Below are 20582 nucleotides of genomic sequence, written 5' to 3'. Positions count from 1 at the left end.
AAGGATGATTTTACATCCAAAATAAATGACAGACTAGTAAGGAAGAGTTTTGTTGTTGAGTAATGTTGGTTCCTGAGTATTCATCAAAAAGTCTCCGTGGAGATTAAACTCTGGCTTGACTAGTATTTTCTTTCGATTTTTGTCTCGAATCTATGATCTCTTTCTGGCCTGCACAACCAAGGATAGACATTGGTGCTGAATAGTTACTTTGCATTTCAGTCATATGTTGATATACAAGTATCTATGTAAAGAACAGAAAAGGAATCTTCTAATAGCTTAGAAAGGGAAGATAAAGCTCTGATACATTAGGTAACCATTAAACTTGAAAACAATCAAAAGTCTTCAATCCTGGTAAAAAAAGCCACCAGTTGTGCTTTGATTAAATATTGGAATGACATCCAGGAGTGTCCTTGGAGATTTGCCAACCCTTCTCTGGTTTCTTTTGGTAAACAATCCAGTTGTATGCCAGCAAGTGATTTTGACCTGTACCTGTCAAGGACAAAGGTGCAGCACCAGGAAACTCCATAAAATACCTTCCTGACCAACACTTTGCATATTGTACTCTTGTCAGCAATCAGTATAGAAACCAGGATCAGAGAAAAGAAACTCTTCTAAAACACAGCTATACTTCTGGACTTCTGCATGTGGTAATAACTGTTCAATACCTCTGATTTAAATCAGGAAAAGGTTTTATGTAGAGAGATTTCTAGCATCTGTATGTCACTTGAACTATTGAGTCAGTTCCTGAATGAGGCTAAAAAATTTAATAATAGTGTGTAAATATAAGAAAGTGGATGAGGGCAGGAAGGACTACATGTAGAAAGGTTATGGTGTTGGGTTTTTTTGGTTTTGATTTTTAAACTAATGAATTACTGATTCCTTGTGTACAACCAAATCTATATATCAAATATATAAAACTAATCTCTGTTGTCTTCTTGCAATTTTATTGTTCTTGTTCCTGCAAATGGCATTACCTACCAACACAGTTGTGTTTTAGGAAGGTCTTTCTTATAAACTGAGTCAACATTCAGAACAACTACCAAAGCTACTTTAAGAAAAATTGAAAGGTATATCCCGAAAACTTTTAGTAAGACATTAGAGATAGTCAGGTCGGTCTACAGGCATGGAAATGAAAGTTTTTAGGTTTCAAACATAGTCATATGGCTCTTCTCCAGTTTAGAAAGCAATGCAATATGTTCCCATAGAGTACAGTAAAGTGTTCTGGGGATTATTCAGATTGTTAAACAGACAATACTGAGGAACAAAGTGTTCCTTTGTTTGTTCTACACTTCAGAAGTGCTCATAATTGAAAACAGCAGTACCCATAGAGACCTTTGGAGCCAAGTTAGTGAATTATAGCTCTCTGTTGGCATTAGAAATGTGAAGATTGCTTTTTCTTATACTGACAAGCTTGAAGTTTTGGGCTATTCTATTGAAAATTTGGAATAATTTTACTGTTTGTAGTAAGATTGTTTTTTGTAAGACTGCAATTCCACCAAGTAGACATGCAAAAGTAAAACATTTGAGTTACATTTAGTTAATATTATTCTTATTCCTAGACTGAATATTAACTGAAATACTTATTTTCATTACATCCATTTTTATTTTGTCAGATGAATAAAACAAAGAGAAAATGTCAAACATCCTGCTGAAATTAATATGGGTCTTTTCCAACCTGAGCAATTCTATGATTCTATAATTCTATGTTCTTTTCTTGAAACTTACTCAACAAATAAACATTTCCCTGCCAGCTACATTATGCATCCCATGGAGTTATTCCCCTCCTGTTGAGCAGTTGGTATTCAGCTGCTGCTTCTCATTGAGGCTACATAAATGGGAGGAAGTGGATTTATTTCTCATTATGTCTTTGTAAAACTTTAACCAGAAGACAGCTAGAATACTTATTTGACTTGGTTAGCCTCTTTTTCATTATTATTTATTGATCTATTTACAGCTGTTGATGAAGAATTACATTTTACAGCCTGGACAGTATAATAGCTTTTTACTGATAGAAGTGTTCACCACCATTCATTGCTGTGTAAACAAAGGTGACACAAAGGTGAGACGCAGGTAAGTTTGGTACATTACTCATTCTAAAACACATCATAGCAGTTAAGTCTGACACTCAAGGAAACAGCTCTCATTTTAACATTATAATTTATAAATGATATAGAATGTCCCGCAAACAGAGTTTCCAAATTCATGCAGTTTCAACCAATGATGCATTTACAATTTTATCTGGGAATATGATAAACCAGAATCAAATGCATGTTGTGATACTTTGGAATTAAGGATCTGAGTTCTTCTCAGAAACAACTGGTTGAATTGATGTTAATATACCTCAAGACAGCATAATAGTAGAACAGATTTTAAATTAAATGAAAATCTCTCTGGAAGGTATTCTTGGTAGTGATAGTTTTAAGAGATGCCTGAAAATGTCTGCAGTTTTTCCCCATTAAGAAAAACAACTTTATTTTTTCTTTCAGAGGGAATTATAGGATTCTTATTGTTGATAAGCACAGCCTAAGACTTATACAAATTTTGATGCATGAACTCTGATATTTTCTGTAAAGCAGTCCCTTCTGTTTTTATGCTGTGTTTCTAAATCCACACAATGCTGAACTCTGGAGCCTGAATCATGATCTCAGTCTCATCAGTATGAATTCAAGCTACTGACTTCATTGCTTCAAGTGAATATACTAGCCTTACACTACAACAAAGTATTACTTAAAGTCTTTATCAATAATGTCCCCTTCTCTGCTGTTTTCTATCTACTTAGTACACAAAAAAATTAGCTTATTTACTTCCTTCTCACATGTCTTCCTCCTCTCTATTAGAATCCTTGGCTGATATGCTATGTTAATCATAATTACTCTAGTAGTTGCTCACATTTAATTGTTTTCTTACTCAGGAATCACATTAACAGAATACTAAGAGGTTTTTTGGTAGATGGATCTTCATCTTCTCTTATGCAAGAATAAAATTCTAAGCATCTGTTAAGTATCCAGGACAGTTACGAAGAACAATGAGATCTATGTCTGAGAGATAGTTGAATAGTAGGTGAGTTTGTAGTTCAGTTATGCAGTGGATTGTAGGATCTTCTTCATTTCCTCTCCTTACATTGAAATTACTGTTAGTAACACATGGCACCTTTCTAGTGACATCTGCTGTAGCTGCCTTAGCCCCTTTGTCAGATAGATCTCTTCTTCAGAGTCCTCACTGGCATCTTCATCCTTTTCTCTGGGGAAAGAATACATTTTGTATACTTACACCCTACCCCAGCTTTCAATTGTCTCTGCCCATACCGGGTATTAATTAAGTACACAATAACAAGGGTAGCCTACAGAATGATACATGAAATAAGCCATTATACTTTTCTCATTTAAAACTAAGTAGACTTACTAATCTAGTTTCCCTATTGGCTTCATTTTGGCCATAAAAGCAAAGATGAGTGAGATGTTCTAATTAGTAGGCCCACTATTCATTCTGTAGTGTCAGATAACTAATGTACCTTCAGCTAATAAGTATGCTATTCTGTAGCTTAACTTACATAAACAACCCATCCCTCCCCTCCAATGTCAAGAGATTGTCATTTTTAACTGAAAAATTCAAATGGTTCTCTGGACACCCTTAGAAGAGATACAGTACAATGGATGACTGTGCAAAAATCTGGCATTAAGAGAAGCTATGCCCACTCTTTACTTTCTGCATTTTGTATGGTTCAAGAATTATTTTTAAGGACCCTCTATCTATGAGTATATTTCATAGCACTGATCTGATGAGGATGTATAGCAAGTGACTTCATAATGCAGCTAGATCACTATTTAAAAACTAATTAAAGTGACTGTGTAGTGTTGACCTACTCATGGAAAAAAATAGAAAAAAGAAATTTAATAACAGGCCTAGTAGAAGATTCTGAGATAATGGAGGTGCTCAAGAATGACTTAATTTGATATTTTATGACATGCAATAATGGGAAAAATTAATGGTAAAATAGCCTATGATGACCATAAGGCTGCAAGAAAAGCAGCCTGGTCATCCTTAAATAGAAAGAGAAAAAACGACATAAATCGATCAACTTCATTATTTTGAAAGCTGAGTATACCGAAATACTTTTTGAAAAGGTGACAATGTACATAACAGTAGAAGTAAGAGGTGAAGTAAATGCTTTCAGCATATAAGACTGAGAATTCTTTTAAGCATAGACTGGATGTTTTATGAGGGCAGAAGAAAGCTAACAGGCTGCTGGCTTATGAATCTAGTCCAAACAGAAGTGCTGAGTAAATCACAGAATCACAGAATCAAGTGCTGGAAGGGACCTCAAGAGACCATCAAGTCCATCCCTCAGCTAAAGCAGGTCCCCTACAATATGTCGCACAGGTAGGTGTCCAGAAGGGTCATAATTCTTCATAGATGGACACTGCACAACTTCTCTGGGCAACCTGTTCCGTCAACCTTATTGTAAAAAAAGTTCTTCTGCATGTTAGTACAGAACTTCCTATGTTCAAGTTTTAGGCCATTACTCCTTGTCCTCTTGCTACACACCACCAAGAAGAACCTGACCTCACCCATTTGCCCCCCACCTCCCTTTAGATATTTATAAACATTTATCAGATCCCCCCTCAGTCTTCTTTTCCCCAGACTGAACAGACCCAGGTTACTCACCCTTCCTCATATGAAAAATGCTCCAGACCCTTAATTATCTTTGTGGCCCTTCACTGGACTACTTCTAGGAGATCTCTGTCTTTATTTAACTGGGGAGCCCAGAATTGGACATTGTAGTCTAATATGGCTTCATCAGGTCAGAAAGATTCAAAAAAGATTAAAGGAATTGATGTCTTAATTTTGTATAGAAATTGTCACAGAATTCTCTCAGAACTTTACTAAGATCTGAAATCATTAGTGCTCTACACCATCTCTCAGATCTAGAAATTTGTTTTTAGAGGCTTTAAATAGAGAATTTCTTCCACTTAACTTAAAGACTAAACTGTGATTTGAGATCACTTTATCACATTCTAATAGAAAATATTTCTGGGTTCTTATCAGATCACATGGTATTTTCCAGTCACTGAAAAATCCTTAAAATGTACTGCTAAGATTTTTATAAAGAAGCAGTATCTCCAAAAACTTTAACAGCCAGCAAAATAAATAAATGGATTTAAAATAAATAAATAAATATTCGTGTTACAATAAAGCAAGTAAAGACTTAAAATAGCTAGTATTTCACTTTATCTACTTCTTGTCCACCAGTATTTTAATATATAAGCTTTTAAAACACTGAAAAAATGTCTCAACTTTGTAAGTAGCACATAGATAATGTACAGGAATACAGTCAATCTTACCCTTATATATGAATTAAATTTATTTCTTTTCCAAGCTTGAGATGTATGTAACTCTGTGTGTTCATTTGAAATTCATTTCATTTGCTCAGCTCTGGAGGTACCAGAGCTTCAGGTCAAGAACCAGCACTGTTTAAAAAGGAAGACACTTCATCAACTCAGGTACTATATAGATAAAAAACTGTGGTGTGCACACCTTCTCATGAGTTGTACTTCATATCATGTGTTGAACTGACATCATGGCTGTGCACTCCCTTAAATACCATTCACTGATACACTGAGGACTGAGCCTTCAAATCTTAAATCTCTCTGAGATGAGTGAGGTAAATAATTTCAGTAGATCAGTTTAGAGCAAGGATGACACTAGTCTGTAGAGAGAGGCACCTGTTTTTGTGCTACCTTTTCTGCATGTGAAATTAATGTATAGTAACATCTTTCTGAAAGTATTTAATCCTGGTCATTTATAGCTTATATTGATAGTTATTGTCATTTACAAGAAAATATAAAATAATTTTAACATGCAATTTAGATTTTTTTGCAAATCATAGTACAGCTCTAAAAAGAATTTACATATAGAAGGTATATCTGCAGCGCAGAAGACAAGACCAGAGCAATTATAGTTGTATCCGCGCCAGCTTCAACATTCCCTGTTTGAATACCAGTTACAAAAGAACTGCAGAATTAGGAACATCAGCTACTGATTCTACCTGTGGCACACTGGATAGGTTTCTGCATCCGTGCTGACTTTCAGTCGCAAGACATAAAATCTGGGGGGAGAAGGAGCATCATGAGTGTGGGCTATGAGACTCTCTCTAACAAAGTGTTTAAGCTGGGTCATAGGAGGTTGCAACCAGAAAATTAGAAAATATTAAAAAAGACTTTATGTCCCTTGGGAAGATGTTGAAGAGATCAGGAGCACAGGTAGTATTCTACTTGATCCTCCCAGCTGAAGACTGGGAACTGAGCAAAAGAGAACTGACCAGTTGAATGAATGGCTGTATGGATAATGTTTCACTCAGGGTTTTGGGTTCCATGATCTAGGACACACCTCGGATAGACTGGAAATGTTGACTTCAGATGAGGTACTACTGACCAGAAGGGGCAAGAACATATTGAGCAGCAAGCTGGCTGGGCTCATCACAAGAGTTTTAAGCTAGATTTGATGAGGGAAGGAAATATGCTTCTACATGACAGAGAAGAGCTAGAGAACACTTTCACTTTAGGAAGCAGCAGGAAAAAACCTCAGGTTTGTCCCAGGGGAATTTGGGAGGACTTCTCCAAGAATGTAATGCAGCTGACAGCCCAGCTGAAGTGTCTCCACACCCATGCACACATCATGAAAAATAAGCAAGAGGAAATTGAAACTGTGGTGCAATTCGAAAACTAAAACCTAATTGCTATGAGAAATACAGTGGGACGAATCATACAACTGGAATAATATGAGCAAGTGCTACAAGCTTTTTAGAAGGGATGGGCAAGATAGAAGGGGTGGGGAATTGTTCTCTATGCTAAGAAATGAATAGAGTGTGCAGAGTGCACTCTGAGAAACAAATGTGACCAGGTTGAGAGCTTGTGGGTCAAAATTACGGATCAGACCAATAAAAGACATCTGATGGTCAGAATCTACTACGGGCCACATCAGCAGGAGCCTGTTGACAAGGCCTTCATGTTTCAGCTACAAGAGTCATCACACTTGCAGTCTCTCATCCTTATGGGGGATTTCAATCTCCCAGATATCTGCTGGGAAAACAACACAGTGAACTGCAAGCAATCCAAGAGACTCCTGGATCCCACTGAGGATAAATAACTGGCCCAGGTATTGGACAGACCAGCCAGAGAAGAAGCATTATTGGACCCAGTGCTCACCAATGTGGAGTAGATCATTAGAGACCTTAAGATCAGAGTCAGGACCCAAAATTTCAGGAGAGTGAACTTCAGGATGTGTCAGGAATTGTTGGACAAGGTCTCCTGAGAAACTGTCCTTAGGGACATAGGAATGGAATAAAGCTGGAAGACCTTTAAGGACACCTTTCTGAGAGCACAAGAGCTCTCCATCCTCCCACATAAGTAATCAAGTATTGGTCAGAAGAGACAAGAAAGGAGCTAAATCCCTCTGATAAATGAGAAGGGAGAACTGGCAACAGTAGACATGGAAAAGGCTGAGATACTCAGTGAGTACTTTGTCTCACTCTTCACTGGCAGTCAGGCTTCCCATGCCTCTTATGTTCCTGAACCAGTAGGCACAGGTCAGATGAACAAAACACCTCCCAGTGTAAGAGCAGAGCAAGTCAGAAATCACCTCATAAGGCTAACTGTGTAGAAGTCCATGGGGCCAGATGACATGCATTCTAGGGATCTGAAGGAACAGGCTGATGTGGTCGCCAAGTTTCCATCATGTTTGAAAAGTCGTGGCTGTCAAAGTCCCTGATGACTGGAAAATACAAACATCACTCCTATTTTTAAGGAAGGGAGAAAGGAAGACCCAGGGAACTACAGGCTGGTGAGCCTCACCTCTGTGCCTGGGAAGATCATGGAGCAGATCCTCCTAGAAGCTATGTTAAGTCACGTAATATAAGAGGAGGTTACCTGAGACAGCCAGTATGGCTTCACCAAGGGCAGATCATGCCTGACCAATTTGGAGACCTTCTATGATGGAGTGATGTCATCACTGGACAAAGGAAGGGCAGCTGATGTAATCAACATGGACTTATGTAAGATCTTTGACATAGTCCAATACCACATCTTTATCTCATTATGGTCTTCCAGTGCTTGAATAAGCAGAAAGAGGAAAGACTTTGTGCACAGTGTAATAGTGATGGGACATGGGGAATGGCTTTGAGCTAAAAGAGTGGAAATACAGATGTTAGGAAGAAATTCATTACTCAGAGTGTGGTGAGGCACAGGATGGAGTTGCCCAGAGAAGTTGTAGATGCCCCATTCTTGGAGGTGCTTAAAGTCAGGTTGGATGGGACCCTGGGCAGTCTGATCTAGTGGTTGGCAACCACATCTATGGCAGGTGGGTGGGAAAACATTGTCTTTAAAGTCCCTTCCAATACAAGGTATTCTGTGATTCTGTTATTCTATAAGTGACAGCTGGTGGTGCAGCTTTATTTTCATGTCAGAGCTAGTTTAATAGTAAGGAGTTCTGGAATTTTTGATTTCTAGGTCTGCTAAACCAGGCAAAACCGCCTCCAGCATAGTTCTGGCATAAACATCACTTTAATTTTTCATATGCAATCCTTTCCTCCTTCTAGGCATTCCTGTTGCAACTTGGTAAAGATGACCTCCAAAGGGACAGTATTCCTGAGCCTGCAGGTGAATAAAGCAAAAATTGTTTATTCTTTTAAAGTTAAACAAGATTGGATTTCCTGTTGTTATGTGGGCTGTTTTGCAAAGCATGTTGTACTATCTAAATTTTTGTGAAATTATAGAATTTTGTTTGTTAGAGCATGGTCCAAAGCAGTGATTATATTAACAGTAAATCTAGAGAACACGTTTTCTATTAAAACACTAGCCACATGCTACAGCAACTCAGTTTACTTGAAAGTCTGAACTACCGTGACACCTGCTAAAAATGAGGATTTTGAAGACTAGCCTTCTTATGTCTTTCCCTCTGCCAGGTGCAATTAGCTGTTCAAAGCAGAATCATTAGTTCTTTCAAGTCATAGTGCCAGTTTTCTCCTCCAGGAATTTAGGAAGGGAGCCATCCATCTGAGACGCACCTACCATAGACAGTAAAAATACACCACTGCTTAAATAAGGATTTATTTAAGGAACTCTCTCTTGTAACTTTGTAAATAAGAGGTGAGTCACAGAATTGTTTAAGTTGTACCAGTGTAAATGAGAAGAAAAACAGCTCTAAAATAAATATATAGGTCTATTTTCTATTTCATCTGAATTCAAAAAACATTTGTAGCTTTTGGTTTAAGGTGGTTAATGCCAAGAGTTTATAGGCTTAAGAAAATGGATTTGTTCATTACCAGGAAAGTATTCTCATTTTTTGTTAAAATATATATCTCACATCTTCAACACAAATTTCAGATGCTTCCACATTCTTCTTCTACTGAACATAGTTTTTGTGCTTCTCAGTGGCTTTATTGATCTCTTTGAAAATTTTTTTGCAAAAAGTTGTGGAAAATGTGTTTGACTATAAAAATCTATCTTAACTTTGTTCTAGGATCAGACATTGGGATTCACAGACATACAGATGCTGGACAGGTCTGTGATTCAGAGATAACTGGACAGAAATTGACTGACTCTAATCTCATGAGGTTTAACAAAAGCAAATGCAAGATATATCTGTGATAGATTTGGGAGGTTAACCCTAACCAGCAGCCAAGTATCTGAGCAGATGTTTGTTCATCCCCACCTCTCTCCCTCCCTCACTCCCCCCCTCCAATCGTGGTTTTTCTGGTTTGCTTTTATACTTTCCTTTTAAAAGAGTAATTTTTTTTTTCTTTTTGGTCAAAAAGCATCATATTAATCTATTCAGTATATTGAAATAGAGTTATTTCCATCTTGTCAGCTTTTGTGTTTGTCTGTGTATGTGTCTTTGTGTGTAAAGTAATGGCCATGGTGAAAAGAAAAACAGAGTCCTGAAATGAGAAGGTAAAATGTATTTGCCTCTTTTTAAATGTTTTTTAAACCTATTGTGTTCCTCCTGCAGTTTTTCTGCTACAGATGGCAAATTGTGGCAAATGTAAAACTGACATTTTTCTACAACAATATTTGTATGTAGGCCTATTCCAACTTCTGCATATTCAAATCACATCAAAGCAACAGAAGAAAAGCAAGCACAAGCTTATACTTACAGAGAATCTGTACTAACCTGTGTTCCCTACATGCCCCACAATTGATACGGAAACATGCTGTTGGAGGGAAGGTTTCCATCCCCCAGAAACTGAAACTTTGATGGCAAACAACATATGAAAGTAGGTAACATTATCCAGGAGACAGCATGATTGCAAGGAAATCCTAAGTATGCTTGCTAGATCTGGCCAGATTCAGCATCAAAGCTGCATCAGTATCAAAAGCAGAAGGACCATGCACAAATTCCTCCCATTTCCCTGGCAAAGCAAATAACTAAGACAGCCACACAGGTTAGTTATATATTTCTGTTTTAAAAGAACTTGCTCACACACTTATTTCTTGTATGCTAGATGTTTGCTACTGACTCACAGATAAATTTTCATATACTTTTTTTACTGTGAAAATAAGTGGAATTTAAAGTTGTTAATACCTCCAGTAAGTGATCATGGTCTGACCCAATGGAACGTGTCCTCCAACCTGTCTCAGCAGCATGGAAAGTCTGTAGTGACACTGTCACAGGCACCCATCTTCCATGTGCTACAGATACTTGCATGCCCATGGTCCTCCTAGATTCTACTGCTGGGGCTATTCAAAGCCAGGTGTCAGACACCAGAATGATAGTCCATGGTGACTCAACGGTATACTTCTCCAGCACTTTTTGCCTTTGGTCTCCTACTCAGATGCTGGCTATCCTGCTGCTGGTTTGCAGCATGGCTCACCAGAGTCAGTTGCTTTGTTTTGTACTCAGATTATGGCCAAAGTGAAACTGCAGTCTTCTCATCTCTCAAGCACTTTATGCTACTAAGACTTGCTGATCTGGAATTTTGCATTTTACTGTCGCCATTCTCTCCTCAGACTTCCTGACTTTTTGACAAGCTTAAGGAAAGAGACTACACACTGCACCCCCAAGCCATCATTCTTTTAATCCTCTGTGGACTGAGTCCTCTAGGCACCAAAGCCTCTGAACACTCCTGAAGGAAGGCCTTATTTTCAATCCATTTTAAGAATTCATTAATGTTATTTCCAGTGATTCTTCTTCCGCAGCGGTACAGTACACTCTGTTTTAACCATTTTAATTTAGATTCACTTATTTTTGTCTCTTGAAATGTTTCATTTCAGTCTTTAATTTAAACACAGATGCTCCACCTATAAAGAATAGTAGAAAAAAAATAATGTGTAGCTTTACTCCACATTTCCTTAATGGAAAATAGTCATTGCGATTGTCTCAAGCTCTGATGAGCATGTAGGTTCATTAAAATATGCCTTCCAGTTTTTCATAAGATCAATATATAATTTCTAGAGATAAGCTGAATTAATTGTATTTGCCTAGCAAGATAAAAAATGTGTATGAAGGCGTATGAGTATGTAAGCAAGTGTTTGCATGCTTTATTTAAAGAAATTTGTATCAGTCACTAATTTTAAGTTTTTATATTCTATTTTAAACTGCACAACACTTTTGGCTAGCATATTTTTGTATTTGAAGGCTGTGTTACATTCCACATTCATCGGAATGTCAATCACTCACTACGACAGTGTCCCCTTTTTTATCAGTTCCTTATATTAGGATGCAGGTGCAATTACATTTAGCACTGCCATTTGTGTCTACATGATCTGCCATCCTCCTCAATAGATCTAATACTTTCATGGGCACTGATGTAAAGCAGTGCACAGAGGTAAAATTAAATTCTAATCTGTTGGCAAATCTACGCTGGCAAGCATTGACACTCCTGGCACTTGTTTGACATTCTTGTACTGGAAAAAGTAACAGCTGCTTATCAATGATGTATTAGAGATGGGCACAAACCAACTGGTGTGCACATTCACACAGCAAGAAGAAAACAGCCATTGGTTAAGTTATCCCTTGTCTCATAGTCCATGCATGGCTTGCAGCTGCGTCTTCAGTGGTTACTGACCTTGATTTCAGACTCAAGGTCGTATTGTTTGAAAATATTTCCACTAGAAGTAGCATTGCAATTACCCAGGCCATTAGGTTCCATTTGTTTCTTCAGTGTGCATGTTTGTTCATTGTTTGAAGCAACACCACAGAGCACAAACAAATGTTCAGAGCCACTGCTACTGTAGAGGGGGATATCTCCAGAATGGGTACGTGAGAGGGCCATGCTCTTAAAGGACCGCTCCTGAAAGAGCCCTAGTCCACCACAGATACAAAAAAGAGAGTGTGAGTACAGATCAGGAAGTAGTGATTTTCAACATTTACTTCCGAACATCAAGTTATAAAATAGACTCTGAAAGGGCAGGAGCTTCTTTATGATTCTTATAGAGTGAGTGCATGTGTTTGTGTGTGTAAAAGAGACTAAGTGCTAGGTGTGCCCAGAAGTAGTACAACAGTGACAAGAACCATTTGAGAGTAGAAAAAAAAAAAAAAGGTTACTAGTGAGAAATGCTACAGTCTGCTGCACATTTCAGGTATGCCACAGATTTTATAAGGTCACTGCCCAGAACTGTTTCATCTGTTGCAAAGACACAGTAAATGTGTGAAGCGGCCCTGAGGGCAAGGTTGATAAATCTTAGTACAAACATGGTTGATCTGCAGGGTTTCTCTCTTTCCTTTCAGATCTGTTTTTGTGTTTGGTTTTTGTTTGTTTGTTTGTTTTGTTCAGTCCCACAGTAAAGATGTTAGGCACAGCCATTTGCAAGGAAAACTGTATTTTCAAAATAGAAAACATGAAAACTTAAAAATGGGGAAAAAAAAACAAACAAACCAAAAACAAGGGAAGGGAATTGTTACAGAAAAAAAATGGAACTGTCTGCTGACACAGAGGAAAAGAATTGAATAAGGTTTGAAGCTGACCATTTTTGCTTTCTCAGCCAAGTTTTAAACATCTTCAGGAAAAGCTTTATCCTTAGGCTTAGCAGGATCAGAGGAAGCTGACTTTCAATAGATATGTATTATCTTTAATAAATAAGACATACAAGATAAAACAACAATGTTGCATCCTGACCACCACTTTAACCTTGCTTTATCTCCAGGTTCACTGCATGTTTCTTGAACTGGTCAGTTTACACAGTGAAGCATATAATATTTCCATGGTTTTGTACAACAAATCTGACAAACAAAAAGAATTGGTATTGCTTTATATTCTTTTAAATGTAATTTAGTTATAGTTAGAGAAATAACTGACCTCACTAAAGGTCACAGTACTTTAGCGCTGATAGGTTCAGCAGACAACGTGTTTCCTTTCGGGAGGTTCAAGGAACAATGAGATGCATCATGTTGTACCTGAAATCTTTCCTAGAGAATGTCAAGAGAGATAGGCAGCAAGGTGACACTGGCTCACTAAATCCTATTTACCTGTTACCAGTTATTATTCTCTTCATCAGCATCTGATTACTTCTAACCAGTCACTAATCAGGTATTCCGTGGCTCCTGAAGCATCTCTAGGAGCAATCTGAGTAGAGGCATTGTTCAGATTGTACTTTCGGATGCCATTTTTCTCCCTACTCATAGGTCCAACGTGTCATGTGAAAAAGGCAAAAAGTTTGGCAAAAGATAAAACCCTTGCAATCAAGCTTGTCCTCAGATATCAGAGGGGTGAGGATTGGCTGTGCTTAGGTTTTGAGTGTTGCCCAGTCCAGCTACATTCAATATATGAACTATCACGATTATGGATTCACAAATATCACACTGCCCAATTCATCTCGTCACTACCACCCTTAAGGAATTTGGTTGCATTCAATGAGAACTCTCACGGCCACATTAGTGAATAGTGCAGTTTGTTAAAGCAACAGATTACAGATTATTTTGATTTGTTTGATGATAAATACACTGTCTGCAAAGCATGAGAAGTTAGCAAATAACATGAATAATATGGCCAACCACAAACACATTAAATTATGGAATAGCTCTACAGAGATTTCTAGGTTTCCTGGGGAAGCACTAAGTACAACAGAGTGTGCAAATCTTACCTAATAAGCATCCCCATGGGAGGGAAGAGAGGCTCAGCACGTTGACTAGTTCCAGAAGCCAGCCATGTCCTCCCAGCTTGTCTGTGATGGTATCTTCCTCCAAAAATCCTTCTGTCTTCAGCATTTGTATACTATCTCCATACTTTCAGGTGAAGCTTGAGTGACTCTAGTCACAAATATCTTTGTTTTGCAATGTTTACTCAAAGAATGTTTTTGAAAGAAAGGTTAGAAATCTGCTGGCTTAGGGGTGGGTCAGGAAAACAAGACATTTTCTCATTTCCAATTGCAACAAGTCTCCATCCCTGCAGGATGATCACAGGGCTCAATCATGGGAGCACCACTCTGCTCCTCACTCCAAGTTGTTTTTTTCTTAGAGTCAGCATACCAGGATCCCCTGGATTTTGTAAACAATCTAAGGTTTGCAGGTCTTATGTTGCTTAGGGACCTATCATGCAATGGATTATTTACCACACTGCACACTGAAGGTTTACCTTCTCTCAAGAGGAGTACATTTCAGTAAGTCATCTCTGATAAATATTCTACACAATCCACCCTGAGACTATAGTCACTTAAGCTTCACAATATTTAGAAGGAACTGGAGAGGTCACGTGCAGTCTTGTTATCAGGATTAGAGCTCAAGGGGCTCTCATTCTGCTCACTATTTATGGGGTAAGATGATTGACTCGTAGTATTTAGCAGAACAGTACTATCAGTCCTGCAGAAGGCCTTAGGTGCAATGGTCAAGACAAAGAAGGAGCCTGGAGGTAGAGGGGACTATACTGTCACATAAAGCAGCAGAGATTTCTTATCTCCTGGACTAAACAGTTACTCTATCATCTTTCTGTTTCACGAAAACTCTGCCATCTTGGTAAACATAATTGACGTTTTCTTCATACATTGATTTACACAGAAAACATTCTTGGTCTTCAAAGTTTCAGATGCAAATATTATCATTTTACTATATCAACAGTAAAAGACCACTGGAGTTACATGCTTGCACACCTACTCCGACCAATGAGTGCTGCGCTACAGCTGCAGTTCTCCCTGATTCTCTTAGGACCTGCAAGCCCAAAACCCAAATTTGAAGACTCCCTACATGCATGAAGGCAGCTTCCAATTCTTCTCATCATCTAAGTTATCATCAAGCCTCTTGTGATTTCCAGTTTCTTACAACATGTTCTGCATGTCTTATGCTAGTTTCCACAGGGAGAAGTGTTTCATTTATTTAGACTAGAGCTTGGTTAAGATCCCAAATAGAAGATTGCCTGTAGGAGTCCATCTCTTATTAATGGCATCACTGTGTATGTATCTCCACATAAAGCACTTACAGGAGTAGTCAAGCATTTTAAAATAACTCTCACGTTATATTTTATTCAAACTGATATTCAAATGTAAATGTAATTTTACCATGATGATTCTGAACAATGAATTACTTAAAGCACTTAAATACACATTAAGAGCATTTTGCTTTTATTCAGTTTACACCTGTTTATGAGAAACATGCAATCATTCTTAATAGAAGCTCTTTATTAATGACATTTAATGAAAGCTCACTACTGACTATTCAATTAAAAATAACACAGCAGCGTGTGAGGCTTTGAAATTCAGTTTCCATTATTTCTAGTAAGTCCTTGAAGTAAATCTATGCTGTCTGTGGACAGTTCTTTGAAAGGTAGCATCAAGAAACCTTAATGATGGTATCAACCTGCCAAGGTGAATCAAGTCATAGAAATAGTAATTACAGAAGACTTTGAAATTAGTTTAAGGCAGTATGTCAGGCAATATTTAGTTTTAAAAATACCCGAGAGAGGCTTTTGAATTGCTTTTTATTCTTGCAGTTTATAGATGATGTATAGAACTTACAAAAACCATAGTTGGAATTTGAATTCCTTACAATTTAGAATACATGCCACCTACAGCAGAACTTCCCTTTGTGCATCTGCAATGTAAGATTTTCATTAAGGATGTTAAACAAAATTTTGCTTTTTCACTAAAAAAGGCAGTGAAAGTTGTAACAGAGAAAGTAAACATGAATACATAGCAAAATATCTTCCTATTACCTTGTATCTCATCTGCACTTGAAAAAAGTCAGACTCAATATGGGGAAAAAAAGACCCAAATGCACTTGTAGAAGACTGATTTGTCCATGCCAGTACACTGTGTGAGGCCTGGTTGTTAAATGGTATTATGGGGCGTGTGCCCAAGCATGCTTCTGGCATAACAAGATGGAAAGGGACGGGAATTGGAGAGAAGAACAGAAGAGGATGGTAAATCCACACTGATGACAGTAGACAGAGGCACAGATAATAGCAAGCATTTCTATTGAATTATAGCAGCCTCAACATGAAGTTATATCACACATGTGAAGGAAGTCCCAATACTTATAAAGGTGGTGAATGTAGTGCTCATAGACTAAATATTAATACAGAGACAAATAGACACATAAACACATAAATGTTACTGATCTGCTGATCTTACATCTCGATTTGCACTGCAAAATGGTTTAGAAGAGGTGTATTATTTTGAAGAAAATCTAGAATTAAATTATGGTTGATGAGATTTGTTTTGGCACATTTTGCCATTCTGATGTGACTTGAAATTACTAGTAGAGAATAGCAACCAAGGTGAGTTGTCTCATGATTTTGACAGTTATTAGAAGTGTTATTAAGCTCAAATAATTATTCTTCTAAGTAAAGCTAAACAATAGGTAGTAGGTATCTGCAGCCAGAGACAGTTGCTTCTTGTTTTAATAAAATTTTACTGTGTGCTTAGTTAAGTTAAGCATTTTCAAATCTTTCATTGTCCTTTGAGACACTGATTGATTGCAACATGGCTCTTGGGTCAGTACTGCTGTGGCAAATCAAAATGTTGCCAATGTAAGCTGTGTGACTGCTTTATAGAAAGCAATCTGTCACTTTTCCCTGTGTTCTGCAGATATGCTAGTTCAGCACTTTTCTTCTATGCTAAGCATTTCCTCTAAGAGTGATAGCTGTGGATATGTAAAGTGCTTTCATTGGCATATTCCTCTTTTCTGAATACCTGATTACTTCATGAACCAAATACAATCAGCACTTAAATGGAAACCACAAGTAATTTATTTTATAATAGTCTTTAGCAGATAGAAAAAGGTTATCCAGATTCAGGATATATTATTGCATTTTTGCTTGAGCTTCAGCTGTGGAATACTGACTACTGCTAACCAAGTCCATAACCATAGCTTAACAAAACAGAGGCTTAAAGAGGAGTTCTTGTGGTTTCTCACTTTAAGATCTTTTTTTCTCAATGTCTCATCATTTACTACACTTTTAAAAGCTTCAGTAAATAACAGTAATTCAGTCTTGTAACAAGCAAGGAAAGGCCTAAAGTTTTCCATGTTACCTGTGGGGAGCCATAGGTAGTGTTTCAAATAGCAATATACGCTTTCGTAATAAGCAAGAGCTAGTTGGTTTTGTTTATTTCTTTAAACACTCAGATGCCTCAAAGAGCACAGAATAACTTTTTACCAGTCCAGATCAATTCAGAAGATGCTAAATTTAGATCCTTGAAGTTTGAACATGAAATGACGTTGTTTTTTTCAGAGTTAACTTGTTACTGAATTCCTACTGCACTTTTTCTTTTTTTTTTTTTTTTTTTTTTTTAGCACAATTTTCACTTTGAGCACTGTTTCTTTTATGAGAGTATCCATCTTTCTACTCCTTATAAAGGGGGAAAAAAAAAAAAGTAATTTGCCTGCTTTGGGTGACAGGTTTAAGAAGATAACTCTTGCCACAGATAGTTGCAGAACGCAAAACAATGACTTTCTGTTGAAGATTGTTGGCTTTTTTGGTTTTTTTTTGCTTGTTTGTTTTTGTTTTTCTGGAGTAAGTAGTACAAAATCAGGGTGGGTGAAAATACATATTAATCTTGAAACCACTCTAACTTGTTTCATCTTAACCTACGTTTACTCCTAAAGATTCTGTTCAGAATCACTCAGAAGTTACCAACAACATTGGAAAGTTCTGAATAACCTTTACTTGCCTGATGTTGCACAGATTGAGAACAGTTTTTCCTGCTGCATAAGCAGCTCCTAATGAAGTCAGACAAATTTTGTCAGCTCATTACAGGTCAAGATTGGAAAGGGTCTTGTGTTAATTCTTGGGCATGGGTGCAAATTAGAGAAAGCACAGAAACACTTCCTATTTTCATATTTTAAGTGTTGTGTAGACTCTCAGTAAAAGAAATCCAAAAGATTTTCAAATTTCTGACCACATGCAAATGTTCATACCTCCTCCTACAAATAGATTTCACCAAAGGATAAGGAATAATCAAGCTCTCTCCAACGGCCTGTCTTTAACAGATTGCTACTCCCTACAGCTCTAGCAACTGATGAGATAAAAGGCAGCAATAGTCACCCCGAGTTCAATGGCAACATATGTTATCCGGGTAAATGAAACTTGAGGTTTCTACACTTTCTATGCCCTGGATTCCTGTCTCCTATGATAAGAGACAAATGTAGATCATGGAAAAGATGTGGGTTGGATGGATCCACTTTCCACTTTAAACTGTAGAGATTTTAGCTTTTGTGATATGAGACTACATGGACGGGTGAAGAGAAGTTGAAGGTAAATTTGGTTCCTAATAGCAAATACTCCAGTGCTCCCAAAGCTCATTTACAGAGCTAAGCATTTCTTCACCACAGTTGATTATAGTGCCTGAGTACTCCATACAAGCAATTTCTCACTGATTTGTAGGAGGAGATGTTATTGACATTACTTTTATTTAACCTTCAGTAGTACCTAAATGGTGCTTTTCAGTTGCAAAGAGAGATCACAGGAGAGAACTCTCTGAAACAACAAATGTTAACATTTATTTTTCAAAATTCTATTTTGGCAAATAAATAACTGCCATGAATTTTAAGATGCCTGGGTTAAAATACTCAAAGGCAGACCTATGGTTTATAGCTACCACACCATAACTGCATTCAAATTTTGGGTAAATACTATTCTGGAACTGTATTTACCTTAAAGTTCTCAAACCTAGTTTAAAGCCCTGCCAATTTTCCCCAAGGACCTTCTTCCACCTTTGAGAAAAGTGAAACCCATCTGGTGTCTGCAGGCCCGGCACCATGTAGGACATTCAGATATCAAAAAGACCCAAAGTTTGGGCAGTGGCACTAGCCACAAAGACAAGCATTTACAGATTAGACACTGTTGATGTTTTTTCAGTGTCTCTACCCTAATTTCTGATGTATTGGCAGATCAAAATAAAGTTATTTGGGAAAACACATATCCTTCATAGCCTTTGTCAGCTGCTCCAAACTTGTGTTAATTATGATTACCCATTGTCCAAACATGTTTCTTGATATTTTCCATGAAGTTATAATTCAGTAGGTCATTCCCAAGCATTAATCTGTGGATTTATTGCTCACATGCTTTATTCAGCTATCTGGATACAGACATTAATAAACTTAATAGTTTGTTTCTCTTAGTTCAGTAAATTTCCTACATCAATAATGACCTAACTGAATTAAATTAGATCAACAGTTTTATTTTATTTAACCCCCACAGACTTTTACTTTGTGGGGCTTTTTTGTTTGTTTGTGGTTTTTAATGTTTGTTTGTTTTTCGCCAATTTGGATTTTTTCTTACAGAAAGCTAAAAGTATTTTGTACTGTGATTGAAAAAGCACAGGATATAAAAGAGAAAAAAAATCTGTTTTAAATAGGTGATGGTTATTGTTTCAGAAGCACTGAAGACAATACACTGTATTGTGTCAGTCCATAAGCTGCACACAAAGCAGTCCGATGTTACATCTTCAAGGTCTTTTCCAACTGAGCGGATTCTATGAAACTGTTTAAACCCTGGTTTGTTGCCTTACTAATGAGCTCATAAGAAATGGGGAGAGGGTAGACTTTAAATTCAAGAGCATGCAACAACTCCAAAATATTACAGCCTATTGCATTTGTATGTTTCAAAAAACAGCCTTCAGGACCTTCAAAGAGTCAGTTCATTTCAATTACGTATTTCTAAATAGCCCTAGCTTGGTATGGGAAAACTGGGGAATGATACCATCATTTCCTGTGAAAAACAGGATACAGATGGGCATCCCTGCTCCCTCTTATCTGCTAGCAAAGCCCAAAAGATGGGAACAAAGGAGTTTCTGCTGAGATCCCAGAGCCAGAAGCTGCTGCTCCAAGGAGAGCTGACTCAACCAATTTGGATTCGAGCTGTCACTCCAAAGAGAGCTGACTTGACCATTTTGGACTTATTTATAAGTTTGTACTGCCATTGCAATCATTGCCATGGTCACCATCATTGTCAACAGAACAATGCCCAACAACCCACCACTACTGAAGATCAGTGACTGAGCTCTGAACCACATTGGACCATGGTGGTGACTGTTTCCTTCTTGCTTCCTATAAAGACTCCTTGCTTCTATTTGCTATCTTTTCTGTTGCCCTTCTTCCCTTCCCTATCTCCCTGAATGACTAGGATTTGTAATAAACTGGTCAGACCAACATTTGAACCA

General features: G+C 37.5%; 1 long non-coding RNA gene across 3 annotated transcripts in view; it reads left to right on the top strand.

Moving 5' to 3' along the window:
- Nucleotides 1-560: 560 nt before the first annotated feature.
- The window catches only part of LOC124417696, a 34630-nt gene continuing 14608 nt past the window's right edge, over nucleotides 561-20582 (top strand). Inside the window, exons 1-4 of one of the 3 annotated variants that reach the window (XR_006937041.1) lie at nucleotides 561-647; nucleotides 1955-2070; nucleotides 8594-8654; nucleotides 9517-9557. This is a non-coding gene — a long non-coding RNA (uncharacterized LOC124417696). Of the gene's footprint in view, nucleotides 648-1954; nucleotides 2071-8593; nucleotides 8655-9516; nucleotides 20229-20582 lie in introns of those variants that run through there. The other 2 variants (XR_006937037.1, XR_006937042.1) reach the window with 2 other exon arrangements.

The sequence above is a fragment of the Gallus gallus genome, chromosome 2 (genome assembly GCF_016699485.2).
Source record: "Gallus gallus isolate bGalGal1 chromosome 2, bGalGal1.mat.broiler.GRCg7b, whole genome shotgun sequence".
NCBI lineage: Eukaryota > Metazoa > Chordata > Aves > Galliformes > Phasianidae > Gallus > Gallus gallus.
The sequence above is the reverse complement of the archived record's forward strand: the minus strand, read 5'-3'. Positions and strand labels throughout refer to the sequence as shown.